The sequence below is a fragment of the Ambystoma mexicanum genome, chromosome 9 (assembly GCF_040938575.1).
Source record: "Ambystoma mexicanum isolate Mex_15411 chromosome 9, UKY_AmexF1_1, whole genome shotgun sequence".
Lineage (NCBI taxonomy): Eukaryota > Metazoa > Chordata > Amphibia > Caudata > Ambystomatidae > Ambystoma > Ambystoma mexicanum.
The window spans coordinates 849,685,945-849,699,273 of NC_090931.1; the positions used below are offsets into that span (position 1 = coordinate 849,685,945).

At 45.7% G+C, this 13,329-nt stretch overlaps 1 protein-coding gene across 4 annotated transcripts in view; it reads right to left on the reverse strand.

Moving 5' to 3' along the window:
* The window catches only part of ERBB4 (erb-b2 receptor tyrosine kinase 4), a 2,687,977-nt gene that overhangs the window by 1,505,904 nt on the left and 1,168,744 nt on the right, over window positions 1–13,329 (reverse strand). The gene's annotated exons all lie outside the window — the stretch shown is intronic.

Here is a 13,329-nt window from a genome sequence, read left to right on the forward strand (position 1 = left end):
AATGTGGGAAATCTAGACAGGAATAGGGCTGAGGAAGCAGAGAAAAGCTCTGGATGATTGATGAAAGGAAATACCCTAACAAAATGTTACAAAGCGATCTTGTTAATAACAGCATGTCCTCTATGGATCTGAGCATCAACGTGTTGATGTCCAGCAGAGTTTCCCCCGCCTTTGCCTTCGTTCATTGGCTCCCTCTATGGCTCCTACTCCTGCGGTGGTGCCAGTACATGCTGGCTAGCTGCTGTTAGTTTCCGCCTGATATCAAGTTGCATCGATTCAAAGTTAACTTTCCTGATGGGAATTGGTGGAACTGGCAGCCAGCAGGCCCGTCCTCTCGAAACACCTCTGCTGGTCTTAATTTCTCATTAACTCCCTGTCATTGAAAACGGAAGCACGTGCCTGGTGGCTGATTTTAAGGATTTGCGCCAAACGTCCGTGCATAAGAGTGTAGCGGGCAGCGGGGGACAGGAGCAGACAATGGCACACTGTGCCAGACCTGAATACAGCTAGTACATTTTACTAATGTGTTGCAATGATACTCTTAGGTAACGGCGAATTATGAGGCAAATGGATACACATGTAAATGTTTATTAATATGAAATGGGACTTAAGATATAGAACAAGCGTGGTGATTGGACAGAAGAAACATACTGCAGTAGCTGGAGAGAAACACAACTATGTGATTCATTTCTCAAAGAACAGACACATTTTATGGCAGGTATTTTGAAAAAAAGATGGGAAATGTTGGTGGTTGCGGGCAAAAACTTTCTTCCTGCATTTTTTTTTACCACATTTTATTTTTAACATGAATTGGTAGATGGGAGTGGGGTTGATGTTAGATATATGGAAAGTGAGGTCAGGGTAGTTGGGTCTCACCTGTATTTTGCGTTAAAAAACGGTAAATGTGTTGATTTTACCGGTGATCAAAAATATGCATTATTCCAACATTGAAACCAAATGCCCAAAGCTTGCGCGACAACAGATTAGGCTTAGGAAATTGAAGGACTAACATCACAGGTGGTTGTAAAACACAGGTGCTAGACTAAAATGAGCATTGCCAGATGAATGAGAGAATGCTTAGTTAAACACTTTCGGTCCCTTTGGCCTTTTGCACACAGAAGACCTCTTCACAAGTTGGGCGTTATCTGGGTGTAATTACAATTGAGTGGTAAACGTCGGGAGTAGCATTGCAGAAACCACTGTACAAATGAGTCGGCGGACACGCAAACACGTCCCCGGAGTTAACGCTAATACCACTCGACCCAAATAATGCCAGAAAGTGTGCTAATGCCCGAAATCCCAGCGTAAATAACGTTAGCGCCGGATGGCAGCCAACATCAGTAGTAAAAGCATGCGGTAATAGCGTGCGGTAATAGTACACACAGGAAAAGCGTCACAGCCGGAATGGGAAACAATGCAGCAGCCATTTTGGAAATCACAATCAATTGAAAATCAGAGCCCCTGACAGCCATCCAGAGCAACTGACAACTGACAATGTCACAGGAGCATGCAAGGGGCAAGTCAGCACAGGATCGGCTCCATAAACTGAAATGTTCAGAGTCTGAGCTCATTGTCCTTGTGGAGGAGTTGTTAGGGCACTATGAGGAGCTGTACGGAGTACACCACAAAAAACTAGCTCAAAGCGCTGCAACCACATCTGGGGCACCATCAGCCAGAAGGTGTCTGCAGTCAGCCGTGTCCCCAGGGATTGGAAAGACTGCAGGAAGCGGTCCAACGCCCTGTGGGTCTGAGTCCGGGGCATCCTAGCCCAGCACCGGACAGACTGCAAGGAAACCAGAGGAGGATCACCACCACCACCGGAGCTCATGCCATGGGAGGAGCGCTGCAGCAGCATCATCCACATGACAGGGATAAAGGGAGTCGGAAGAGTGGAGCAGGTGCTGTCACCCAGGAGGCTAAAGGTGAATCAACCCCCACCACACCATCCCCCAGAGTGAATATCCATGAGCCGGGCACTGTGACTGTGTGAAGTGTGTAGGAGCCACAGCAGCAACCGTGTGCCAGTGCAACTAGGCCACCCCTGTGAGCCTGAGCTGTGGGGAAAGCAGCCAAGGGACACATCCAACTGCCATGCAACAAACAGCCATGGCATGGGCACAGCAGCGCACCATTGCCAGCTGGCCGTGTAAAGCAGATGCTTGCCAGACAATAAATGCCTACGACAACAATTTACCCCTGTCATGCCACCAGTAGGAAGTCACATTCCCAAGTGTGTCCCCCCTCCCGCACCAGGCCCCATATATACCAACCTACTGAAAAAAAATGCGAGCAGGCCAGGACTGTGCATGAGTCCAACTGCCCAGTGCAGCCGCCCCCCCTGTAAGTACAGCTATGCATGCCAAAACACGTGTACAGATGTGACCTAATGCCATCCACTATTTCTCCTACAGGCATGCAGGCATCACCTGAGGCATCCAGGGAGGATTAGGAAGCACACCATCCCATCAATCGCCCACCGATGCCTCTACCAGCAACACCACCCTGCGAAGGGGCCAACAGGGTACACCAAGGCAGAAGACCCATCTCACCACTCCACACTGCTGCAGTGCCATGCCACCATCAAGGGCACAACCCTCCCGGCCATGCCAAAACCAATGGCCCCACCCTCTAGGTCATCATCAGGCAGCCCCACCAAGCAGGACAGCCCTCCAGGCAGTACAGCTCCCCCCAGGCATTGCAGCCCCACCCCAACACTCCCTACTAGTCCCATGGCCGCTGTGATGGCACGACTAGATGTGATAGAGGGACATCAGCTATGAATTGAGGGCCTTGCCAGAGGACACAATAGGCACGTAAAGGCCATCAGCCATGCCATCAGGGGTTCAATGAAGAGCATGGCCAGGGACAATGCCCGCACAGGGATGGCGGGAGAGGCGTGCACAGCATCCCTCATTGGGGTTCAGGCAGAAGGTAAGGGAGCTATGCGAGGGGCTCTCTGCTTTTGCTGAACAAGTGAGGGAAACAACTAACCTTCTCCAGCAGCAAATCCAACTGCCTGCCTCCATCCCATCTACCTCCACCACCCCCACCCAGGAGTCCCAACAGGGAACCCCACAGCAGAGGTCACAGCGCCGGCTGCTACAGAGCTCTCCCAAATCCGGTGCACATGGGAAGTGGCCATACACCCAGTGAATCGCCTGTGCACCGACGGCCAGAGGGGCCATCACATGGACACATGGTTGGGTGGGGGGAGAAGGGGCTGTGTGCTGCAGAGTTGGTAGTGGGTGGAGGTACTGTGTGCTGGGGTGTTTGTGGGAGTGTGGGGAGGAGGGACTGTGTGCTGGCGAGTTGGTGGTGGGTGAGGCAGGGGGGACTGTGTGCTGTGGAGTTGGTGGTTGGTGGTGGTGGGTGGGGGCACTGTGTGATGGGGAGTTGATGGTGGGTGGGTGGAGGTGGGACTGTGTGCTGTGGTGGTGTAGAGGTTACAAACATCCAAGGACATTCATGATTGTGTACTGGTGACCTTTATTCAGGTGCAGGTTGTGTATGGGGTCCAGTCACTCTACCAAAAGAAATGATCAAACAGTACCTGTCGGGTCGGCCTCCCCTTCCTCACCCCATCCCTGTGTGTATGAGCCCTGGCTCCGGCCACATGGTCATTGTCATCATCATCCCCTGGGGGTTGCCGGCCTGCAAATGTTGTGCAGCATTGCACATGTCAAGACAATTTTCCCAATTTTGTCCAGGGCATACATGAGGGCCCCTCCAGTATGATCTAGGTACCTGAATCGTGCCCTTAAAAGTCCAAAAATACGCTTGATGCATATGCGTGTCCAGCCATGAGCATGGTTGTATGCATGGTCTTGTGGTGTTCGGGGGTCACACACAGGGGTCCTCAGCCACGTAAGCCTCGGGTATCGTGAGTCGCCTGCATTGGAGGGAATGCTAACATAAGGCATTTGTAACATGCATGGTTCTGCAGGTTCAGAATATTTGGCCATTGTGCACCGTGGACATTCCTGTGAGCAACAGGGCAATGCAATGTGTATGTGTGTTGGGTGTACATCCTTCCAATTTCATGCCATTCTTTTTTCCCCTGTCTGTGCACCCTGTGTTGTTGAGGTGGCTGTCCGGTGCCTTCTGATGGCTGAATGCACATGGGATGATTGCTGTGGCATGGGTGGACACAGCACTACGGGTAAGGGGGAGTATGGTCCTCTTTTCCTCATTATGACTAGCCATGAACCCACATTGAATTGTGATAGGATGTACCTATACTCCCTGCATTATTTGGGAAAGGGACACCTGGAACTTTGTGCCCCGGGTTCCACCTGCACTACTCCATGGATATGTTTGGGCCAGTGGCGCATGGAGTGCCACAGGATGGGGCTACTGGTATGACTGGCTGATCAGGGGAAGTAGGCATTTGTCTTTTGCTGTGCTTGTATCACTAGATGCTGGTTAATGTTCTTTAGATCAACATTGCGTTTTACAGTTGATACATGCTGTTATGCGCTTATGGAATGCTCTCGGGGGAATTTATCTACATGTTTACTCCTTGGGACTCATTTGACACAGTACTTTAGGGAATAGGGAGTGGGCTCCGCTCTTTTCGGATTCCTATCTGGGGTCCTGGGTGAACTCGCTGTTGGGTGATGTGGTGTGGATCCGCACAGCAGCACAATCAAGGTGCATCGTGATTATCATGGTGTGATGTGTTGTGTTTTCAGCAGGGTGTGTCCATCACCATGTGTGGGCCCAGATGTGGTCGCTGTGTGGATGCACCCTTGGATGCCCCCTGTAAATGGTGCAGGTGCTGCATAGGTGCTGCCAGTGCCTCCTCCTGCATGCAATGCTTTCTTTGGCTACCCCCCCTTGACTTGTGCTCAAACACGCATTTGTGTTAGACTGTGTACTCACCTCACCCACTATCCAGGTCCATAGTCCTCTGTGAATCTCTATGTATCCTGGCAGTGTGCTGTTGCATAGGACCATGGATTTGTGGCTGAATCCAGAGTAGCGGGCACAGCAGTGGCTGATGATTAGGTCAGGCCCACATGTCATCTGTACATTCATTGAGTGGTAGTGCTTTCAGTTCCTATAGAATGCCTCATGGGCCTGGGGCTCAACTAATGCTACATGGGTGAAAACAATGGCTGCAATGACGTTAGGCACTTGTGCAGTGGCATAGAAGTGTACCTTGAAGTCATTCACCTGTGCCTGGGTGGTGGGCAGTGCAATGTACAGGATGACATGGTGCAGCAGGGCATTCAGCACCTGACCCAGGACTGCACTGAATGTTGACTGGGCAATGCCATGAATCATGGCCACAGAGTGCTGGAAATTGCCAGGCCCCAGGAACTGCATGACTGCCACCAGCTTGACTAGTCGGGGTACGGCTGTGCAGATGGCAATCCTGCTCCCAATATCATTTTCTATTGTGGCCAACAGCTTAGTAATGGTCGCCCTATCCAGCTGGTACTCTGTTACCAACTGGGTGTCACTGAGGGCCTAGGGTGATAACCTGACCCTGGGGATGGGTGCACGTATTGCTGGTGCTGGTATCCTCCTCCGATCCCCCCCCCCCAACCCCCTGTGCTCCAACCTGGTTGTCCAGCATCTGTAGGTCCAGGAGCAGCACGTGAAACTGCATGTCAAAGCTCCCAGCAGAGAATGGCAGCATGGTATTGAAAAGAGTGTTTGTGGCCTGGGTGGGTGTTATGTAGCGCTCTGGTGTGCATTGTATGCACCTGTGGCGTCATTCCTTGCACCTGGGTTCATTTACTTCCAGCTGGAGGCTGGGGGTAATTCCAGATGTATTGTCTCCTGTTTTTGGGTGATAATACCACTGTACATGGGGTTGTGATAACGCTCTGTGTTGACAGTGGTATTACCGCTAGCTGTAATAACGCCAGCTGTAATAATACTGGCTGTATTACGCTGGTTCCTTTTGGGTCTGACACAAATTTTGCAGGGTCGTGATCGGGCAGAGCGGTGTTTCAGGCGCTAAACCATTAACGCTGCATTTAAAGGCTACCGCCCAACTCTTGTTGAGGCCCTGAAAGACAAAAACAGTTCTTTTATATGATGCCAGAGTTACAGACTTGCAAAGGTGCAAGGGGACTGATAACAAAAAAGTGTTTGCCCCAATGGTGGTACAGCTATGGTGGGGGTCTGAAGTATAAATACGTAGAAGTTCAAATAATTGTGAAAAATGATTCTAGTATAGATAGTGAATTTAATTCCATTCATATTCACATTTGGTATCATAGATAATCCTATTAAATATCCCTTGATAATTGAAATACAGTCAAAAGAAGTAAAAAGGAAATAACCTTTTGCGTTTCCCAATTTATTCTATTTGTCAATATAAAATACAGTGATACAACTAACTTCGAAAATTCAATGTAAGTGATTTACAATGAAAAAATAATGAAACCTTAAATTTCAAACAAATGCAAATAGTAAAATAGTAAAAAGAAAAAAAGTCAGGCACTCTTGAATTTAGAAAATGTATGTATTAATAATAAGAATACAAAAGGAATGGTAAATGAATAACACAGAATTATATAGAGATTTCTGAAAGCAACCTGTGCAAAGAAACGTCACAAGCTTAAACAAAGTAAGAAATCAATTTGTAACATTGCCTGAACTAAGATGTTACAGATTGAAATTTGAATATAAATTAATAGGTCTGCCTACGTACAAAGCAACAATTATTTATTGTCTCCAGGGTCTGAAATGCTGTAGCCCAAAGAAAAAGGCTCAAGTTCCATCTAGCATTGACCAAAATACGTTTCGGCGGGGCCACCTGTGAGGCCTGGATTACAAAAGCGCCTTCCTCAGGGCAGATTTTGGCATAGTAATCCCAAAATAAATGGTGAGGGAAGAACAGGGACAATTTCCTTGCAAGGGGACAGCTGCATGTGGAAGATGCTACAGTGTGGAACTGGACCAGACAGTCAGTAAGTGACAATACATTAAAGTGGGTAATGGCGTTAGGGTGTATGAAATACAGAAGACATCATGTGGGTCATAGCTTGTCTTGAGTGAGTGGAATAACAGAATTTGGCAAAACTGAAAAAATGGGTGTTTGAAGCCGGAATTTGGACATTTCACTAGAAGTGGGTGAAAAACATCAGGTTCAGGGTGAAGGCTCATTGAATTAGAACAATAGATTTGGTAAGGAGAACATATGGGAACTGGACAATAGGGCAGTAGCAAGGCATACAATAGATTTAAAAAATGATTAGCAGAGCTTTCTAATTAAAATATTCTTGATTAGTAAACACACCTATTTGAATAGCAATGTTGTAACAATATTTGTAATGCCACCAGAAATGGTTTGTACCCAAAACATAAAATGAGCAACACTACAGCATTTATGTGTACCGCTGAAGAAAGACATTTGTGAGATAAGTCAGACCTGGCAAATGCTTTAAAATTCCACAAGACCTTCAGATCGAGTAATTTAGTTGACCTACTCGACCTCAGAGAAATGCATTTGACTTATGGAAACTGATTAAATAAAATGTAAATGCGCTTTCTATAAAATGGTGCATGTTGCCACAAAATCACTTAATGTTTGGCACACTGCTGTAACCCAGAGGCTAGCCATGCAGAGTGAAACATATTTGACATTTACTGCAAACAAAGTAAATGTTTAATAATAGTTTCAGAGATCCCCTGCAAATGGTATTCCGCCATTCAAAAAATCTACTTGACTATGCGAGTAGTTGAGTAGACGTTGCGGCCATGGATAAGTGTCTATAAAATGTAAAATATTAGCTGCATGAAGGACACAAATACATATGATAAAGCTCTGCCAACGGTTTGGCCAGGTCTCTCCTGCAGTTGCTAATATATATTGCAATCATAATCAGAGCAAAGCTGTGTGCGGTATTGCAGTAGAAGTGCAGATGTATAGACTGGATGGAACTATTCATCACTAATTTGTGTAAACATCTAGTTAGCTTTGGGTATTAATATGTAAGAGGAAAGAAAGTAAAACTAAGCAGAGTGGATGGTGTAGCAGGCAGAGGGCTGCACAAACTAGGTGAAATATTGTAGTTTGCTGTTATCTCACTTTCATGGGTTACTGGTATAAAGCAATAGTGAGATAAGATAGAATGACAAGGAGTATGAGATCAGCTCATTGGTTGAGCACAATTGCAGAGATGGATGCAACCAGCAGGTCACAGAACTAGGTTTGCCATCAAAATCTTTTGGCTGTGTGATCATGTACATTTTCAAGAGTATTCACTCGTCAATGTGAGGCATATTTCCCGACGAAGAAAAAATACAGTTGATTTAGGCACACTAACCTAAACTTTACTCTAAAGCATGGACACACTGCAGTGTTTTGCAGTAGTAATACTGTAATTATGTATTAATAACGTAAAGGATAAGAAATGCAATTGAATGACGGTCTTTGTAAATAAAATAAAGCTAACACATATTCGTCTTTGCCAGACAGTATACAGTTCACTTAACAACACTATTATCCCAATTATGTCTGGATTGCAATTATTTGAAAACTTTATTTTTAAAAAAAACATTCTTGCCTAGCACTCCCCACAGGCTTTTGGCACTTAAGAGTGGAGGAGATAATTACTCCTGCACTCTTTCCTCATCAGCCCTTTTGAACTTGCAGTAATTAAATGGCTAGCTTTGCTGCGCAAGTGTCAATTACACTTTTTGTAAAAACTACAAAATTGCATAGAAAATTGCTATGCGGCATGGTTTATTTTATGCCTTGCGGTACTGAGAAGATCAACAGAGTTAGGTAATGCCCTAAAAGTTGGACAAATGTTCACAATTAGTCAAACACATAATTAATACACAATCATCATAACTTAACAAGTCGTACGATTTTGGGGAAAACATAAACGTTGTCCCATTCATCAATATTAGACAAAGTGTCAACGTGTAGCAAAATGTTACTTCTGGGCACAGCATCCTTACTGGGCAAACAAACACGTTTGACAATTGATAAAGAAAACGTCATGGTTGGGAAAAAAAATCAGAAATGGGCAGGACATCAAAGCATGAGAATTGGGTATAACCCCTGCCATAAACCACTCCATAAGCTGTTGCATCCCCATGTTCCTGTGTTACATGTGTTCAAAAGCAGTCGGACACACCTGAAAACGTACATTATGGCGAAATGTTTAACATTGTGTGAATTTCAGCACGGAGAAACATTCAGAAGGAGGGATGTTTAACCAAGCCTGTATAGAGATGGCTACAATTGCCATACCTTGAGGAGATCAGAAACCTTTAGTTGCCTGATCAATTGCAGGGCGATAGAGGACGGGTGCAGTGACACAAAGGTGCTTGGAAAATAGCTAGCTAGGTTGTTGAGCTGGATGGAACTGTCAGTGGGAGCCTGCCCAGATGTATTATGAAAGGTGGTGAGATCAGGCAGAGGGTGCCAGGTCGGGTGTGAGCAGTGCAAATATTTTCTAGCAAGCAGCTCAAATCAACCAAGGCATCTTGATGGGGATTTCCTTAAATTATGGGTTCAAATTATACATTTTAGAGAACACTATTTGTGCAAAATGAAGTAAGAAGTCATATATTTTCAACAAATGCCTGCTCAACAACAGTACACAGGAAAATTGCACAGTGCATTTTCAGGATGCACCTGGCCACAGTACATGACAGAACTGCAACTGTAGATGTAGGTTGATTGTGCCCAATATTGGAGGAATTCTCGCTGAAAGAAAACACGTTCATGCATGCTGTGCCAATACATGCCAGTATTGCCACTGTAAGATCACAATCATTTTGAATTTGCCCAATCATTTTACTACTGCCACTGTGACAATGAACTAGTTTTGGCATTGCTAAAAGTATTGTATTGCCACTGTGAGACGCAAGACATCCTGGGAAACTGTGCAATGGAGGGATGTGTTCAAGGTTTCATAAAATCACAACATTCCCGCAGTGTTTTCGAACTATTAGTCAAACATGTACCACGCTACAGGAATGGAGATGTAATAAAACTGCCATGACTCATCGTGTAATTACACAGCAATCAAACGGCAATTAATTTATATGAAGCTCATTGAAAACAGGGGGAAAAATGAGAGTAGTAATCGTCTGGAAAACGCACAACCGCACCGGAAACCGCAGAGATAACAGAACTACATCATGCATAAACGAAGGCAGGGCTTTTTTTTTTTTTTTTTTACTGCACTCTAACTGCAGAGAAAAGATGGGTTGGCGCAGTTTGGAAGTTAAACGTGATGCTGGCCAATCCATGATTGAAATTTCAGCCTCTCATGTGACCTTCGTTTATGAGGCTCTTGCTCAGGTGCGCCGGTATTTGGGGGTTTGTGCTAGGGACATGTCAGGGCTGACATGCAACACAATGCACCCGCCATCATCCTTCAATTCCTGCAGTGTTCACCACTGTGACAAATGCCTACCAGCAGAACGGTTAATGAGTAGTTGACCTTGGTGTTTGCTTGTTACAGACCTGTATTTGTATGTATGTATGATATGATAGGTTATTTATAACGCGCTTAATACCCAGAGGTTTCTAAGCACGGACCCAGGGATCGAACCTGTGGTGCTCCGTGTCCTCTTGCTTCCAAGGCGACCACATTGCCCATGAGCTATCCTCCCAGTGTGTGTGTGTGTATGTATGTATGTATGTATGTATGGGTGTATGGAATTTAGAAAGTACATACCTAGTGCCATGCACAGGGGACACACCCAGGGGTCACAAGCAGGGTGCAGGGGTAAAGCTGGCATGCATAGTGTCAAGTGAGGCACAGGGAGCAATATTGCAATGAGGCGGATTACAACATAGTATTCCAGATTGGTGTTAAGCTACTATCAACTTCAGAGTATTCACAGTATCAAGCAACCTGAGATGGCACCGGGGAAGTGGGTGCCAATTAGCTCCTGGACACTCTGATTGGTTGATGGATGCTCATTAGTTGGGCCCTAGGTCTGCACTCTCAGGTGAGGGGAGTAACACCACAGGAGGACTGCGTGTAGTACTGGGTTGCCATGTTTGGGGTTTGGCCAAAACAACCACATTTTGAGCATTTATTTTGTTCCTGTGAACTTGTCAAACCTTCCTTGGGAAGGCGGCTGCCATTCTCCACATAGCCCTATAACATGTCCCACTGCCATGCTGGAGATACGAACAATGTTAACTGATGTTGTGGTGCCCACTTTGGTGAGGGAGGTCATAGGGAAGAGTGAGGAGGGTGGAAGGATATGTTATGACGTGCACCCCTATAAGTAACCCACAAACATTGGTAGGAAATAGAACTTCTGTCTCTGTGTCACAAGTATATTTGCTGGACTTCTTTGGGGTAGTTCATGCAGACCTACCTGCACATGACTATGGAGGCCTGCATGAGCCATCATATCTCTGCTGATTTCCGTCGTAACGCAACCATCTTGGGAGTCTTGGCCGTGGAAGGGACAAGTGTCCTTAGGTGGTGGAAATATGTGACTGCCGCTTTGGGGAGAACGCGCATGGCCATTTAATCAAGGAGGACGATCCCTTCTGTTCCCATTCTCCATTCTGCAGTTTGAATTGTAGCAATGTGAAAGCAGTCCTCAAGGGAACACACCCACATTGTGAATAGGTGTTGCCTGCTAGTTAGACAGTATCCAACTGTTACTTCTTGATTGCCGCTTATGTCTCCTTGTGAGGTGCTGAGATTCCGAAGAAGATGCAGTGTGCCCAGTCCAATGTGTACTTGTCAGTGTCGATATCAAAGGTGCATTATATATAGGTTCACTTTGGCAAAAGGCCAGCCCCTTTGCTAAGCACCAGCTTTGAACAATCGGAAATCTGCTCAAGAAGGTAAAGTAAAACAGGTGCCAGCAGCACCAGCTGGTGACATTTATTTACTGGAGGGGGATATGTATATTCCGAATATGCCCGAGCGACCAGGCGTAGCGAGCAAACCCAGACCAACAAAAGGGGCTCAGGGGGATTCTCCCCCAGATAAACATTTTTAAATAGTGAGTTAAAATTGAGCATTTCAGCACTTTATGGTACAGCCACACACGCTGTAATACGTTTTGCATGGCAGCACATGAACAAACTCCATAGATGCAAGTCATCAACAGTGCACAAGGCCATTTTCCAATGCATTTTCATGATACTCTTTCCCACAAAATATGGCAGTATGTATGACATGTTATTGCTGGCTGTGACCATACATGTCCATGCAGGCTGCACCGATATAAGCCAGTATTACCATTAAGAACTACCAGCCAGTACAAAACGGGGATGGCACGGAAATAAAGTACCAGATGGGTGATACCAACATAGGTTAGTGTACCACATAATCACACCTATGTTTCCTTTAACACTTGATACAAAGTACAAAAATGTCTTGACACACAAGCAATATGTTGCCAGCCTGGAGCCACCAATCTAAGCCAGTCGACGCGTAAAACACAAATCATTTTTGCTTTACTCTTGGTGCAAAGTAAATAGTAAAAAATGCCATGCCACAATAAGAAAGTATATGCACACTTCAGACCATCAATGTAGGCCAGTATAGCCATGTAATAGTACTTTTCACATTTGCATTCTCCTTGATGCCAAGTAAAAGAAATACCATGCAACAATAAGAAACTATACGCAAACTGGCACTAGTAGTCCACTTTTTTTGACTGTAATGGAATGACCACCACTTTCCCTGCACCACTGAAATCCAAATTGGAAGGTAAAGTGGAGGATTTACCTCCAGCGGGCAGGAGTAGAAACACAGTATGCTGGATCATGTTCTTTGGAAAAGTGTTCCACAGAAACACAACACAATTCTGTGGCTGACAGGATGATGGGATTTCTGGCCCTCAATGAAGTAATATATTTGGTCAAGGACAGTTTCTGGATTGGATTGCAAATTTGTCCTGTTCATCATATTTTCCATGCCCTGTGATCCTTTTAGGCTTGCCAGTGGAAGGATGAACCTTGCAGATGCATGCAGCGCTGTGAGAGTAGTAGCGTAAGTAGAGCAAAGACTGGAATCAAAGCACATAAAATTAACAATTATTAGTACCCTGGTTGGAAAGTTGAAATTAGTCAGGATCTATGGTTTCCAAGGAATAAGTGACAGTTTAGTCAGGGTTCCTGAAGACTCTTAGGGGTACATGTCCCAGGTGTCTCGCCTCTTTGCTCTCCCTGCTCCTTCCCCTGCACACCTCTCACTTGTGCCACACCACGCCCCTTTTATCACCCTGTCTCTACTTTGTCTTTTCTGCTCATCTCCGAGCCTCTGTGTGGCTGCGTCGGCTTCCCATAACCACTCAGTGTCTCGGCATGCACCACCTACTTCCTCTTGTCAAACAATCATTAGAAATCAAAAAGGGACTGCTGTTCCAGGT